We start from the raw sequence: 2975 nt of genomic DNA on the forward strand, positions 1-2975 counted from the left end.
CTCTCTCTCTCCTCTCCTCTCTCGCTCTCCGGCAAAACGCAGCAGCTTTCAAGCCACTGCGGTCCTCCCGCTCGAGGGACCGACTGTAAATCTGTCCACAAACGGTCCCCTCTCCTCCTCCTCCTCTCCCCCTCAACACCAGAAGCTGCTGCACAGAGTGAGGGGATCGATCTCCAGGGACTGAGAGGCGGCTTCCGGGTTAGAAACTCACACAGCGGAGCTCCTCCCGCAGGAAACTTGGTGTCCAGTGGGAGACAGTTAACTGATAACCAGACAAGGATTGGGGGGTAACCAGCCAGGGATTGGGGGATAACTAGCCAGGGATTGGGGGATAACTAGCCAGGGATTGGGGGATAACTAGCCAGGGATTGGGGGATAACTAGCCAGGGATTGGGGGGGATAACTAGCCAGGGATTGGGGGATAACTAGCCAGGGATTGGGGGATAACTAGCCAGGGATTGGGGATAACTAGCCAGGGATTGGGGGATAACTAGCCAGGGATTGGGGGATAACTAGCCAGGGATTGGGGGGAAACGAGCCAGGGATTGGGGGATAACCAGCCAGGGATTGGGGGATAACCAGCCAGGGATTGGGGGATAACCAGCCAGGGATTGGGGGGATAACTAGCCAGGGATTGGGGGGATAACTAGCCAGGGATTGGGGGATAAATAGCCAGGGATTGGGGGATAACTAGCCAGGGATTGGGGATAACCAGCCAGGGATTGGGGGGATAACTAGCCAGGGATTGGGGGATAAATAGCCAGGGATTGGGGGGATAACTAGCCAGGGATTGGGGGATAACTAGCCAGGGATTGGGGGGACAACGAGCCAGGGATTGGGGGATAACCAGCCAGGGATTGGGGGATAACCAGCCAGGGATTGGGGGGATAACTAGCCAGGGATTGGGGGATAACTAGCCAGGGATTGGGGAATAACTAGCCAGGGATTGGGGGGATAACTAGCCAGGGATTGGGGGGATAACTAGCCAGGGATTGGGGGGATAACTAGCCAGGGATGGGGGGATAACCAGCCAGGGATGGGGGGATAACTAGCCAGGGATTGGGGGGATACCTAGCCAGGGATTGGGGGGATAACTAGCCAGGGATTGGGGGGATAACTAGCCAGGGATTGGGGGGATAACTAGCCAGGGATTGGGGGGATAACTAGCCACGGATTGGGGGGATAGCCCGCCTGGGATTGGGGGGATAGCTAACCAGCGATTAGTGGGATAACTAGCCAGAGATTGAAGGATAACTAGCCATAGATTGATTGGTGTTGGGGGATAGCTAGCCAGAGATTAGGGGAAATAGCTGGACAGAGATTGGCTATAGCTAGCCAGAGATTGGGGGGATAGCTGCCCAGACATTGGGGTATCGCTAGCAAGTGATTGGGGGGATAGCTAGCCTGAGATTGGGAGGGGTGGGGTCAGCTGGCCAATGATTGCGGAGATAGCTCGCCAGAGATTGGGAGTATAGCTGGTCAGAGTTTGACGGGATAAGTAGCCAAAGATTGGTGAGAAAGTTAGCCAGAGAGATTGGGGGGACAGCTAGCCAGATATTGGGTGGATTGCTCGCCAGAGATTGGAGGGTAACTAGTCATACATAGGGGGGATATCTAGCCAGAGATGGTGGGATAGTTAGCCATAGATTGATTGGTGTTGGGGCTAGCTAGCCAGAGATTGGGGGGAATAGCTCGCCAGAGATTGGGGGGAATAGCTCGCCAGAGATTGGGGGGAATAGCTCGCCAGAGATTGGGGGGAATAGCTCGCCAGAGATTGGGGGGAATAGCTCGCCAGAGATTGGGGGAATAGCTCGTCAGAGATTGGGGGAATAGCTCGCCAGAGATTGGGGGGAATAGCTCGTCAGAGATTGGGGGGAATAGCTCGCCAGAGATTGGGGGGAATAGCTCGCCAGAGATTGGGGGGAATAGCTCGCCAGAGATTGGGGGGGTAGCTTGCCAGAGATTGGGGGAATAGCTCGCCAGAGATTGGGGGGTAGCTTGCCAGAGATTGGGGGGAATAGCTCGCCAGAGATTGGGGGGATAGCTTGCCAGAGATTGGGGGAATAGCTCGCCAGAGATTGGGGGGATAGCTCGCCAGAGATTGGGGGGAATAGCTAGCCAGAGATTGGGGGATAGCTAGCCAGAGATGGGGGGGGATAGCCAGCCAGAGATGGGGTGAATAGCTAGCCAGCGATTGGGGGGATAGCTTGCCAGACATTGGGGGGATAGTTAGCCATAGATTGATTGGTGTTGGGGGTTAGCTAGCCAGAGATTGGTGGGATTAGCTGGACAGAGATTGGCTATAGCTAGCCAGAGTTTGGGTGGTAACTAGTCATAGATAGGGGGGATATCTAGCCAGAGATTGGTGGGATAACGAGCCAGAGATTGGGGGTATAGTTAGCCTGAGATTGGAGAGTAACTAGCCATAGATAGGGGGGATATCTAGCCAGAGATTGGTGGGATAACTAGCCAGAGATTGGAGGGATAGTTAGCCATATGGTGTTGGGGGCTAGCTAGCCAGAGATTGGGGGGAATAGCTGGACAGAGATTGGCTATAGCTAGCCAGTGATTGGGGGGATAGCTAGCCAGTGATTGGGGGGATAGCTAGCCAGACATTGGGGGGATAGCTGCCCAGAAATTGGGGTATAGCTAGCCAATGATTGCGGAGATAGCTAGCCAGAGATTGGGGGGAATAGCTTGCCAGAGATTGGGGGGAATAGCTTGCTAGAGATTGGGGGGATAGCTTGCCAGAGATTGGAGGGAATAGCTTGCCAGAGATTGGGGGGAATAGCTCGCCAGAGATTGGGGGGAATAGCTCGCCAGAGTTTGGGGGGAATAGCTCGCCAGAGATTGGGGGAATAGCTAGCCAGAGATTGGGGGGCATAGCTCGCCAGAGATGGGGGAATAGCTAGCCAGAGATTGGGGGGAATAGCTCGCCAGAGATTGGGGGAGTAGCTTGCCAGAGATTGGGGGGA

The sequence above is a fragment of the Callorhinchus milii genome, unplaced genomic scaffold, assembly GCF_018977255.1.
Source record: "Callorhinchus milii isolate IMCB2004 unplaced genomic scaffold, IMCB_Cmil_1.0 Scaffold14, whole genome shotgun sequence".
NCBI lineage: Eukaryota > Metazoa > Chordata > Chondrichthyes > Chimaeriformes > Callorhinchidae > Callorhinchus > Callorhinchus milii.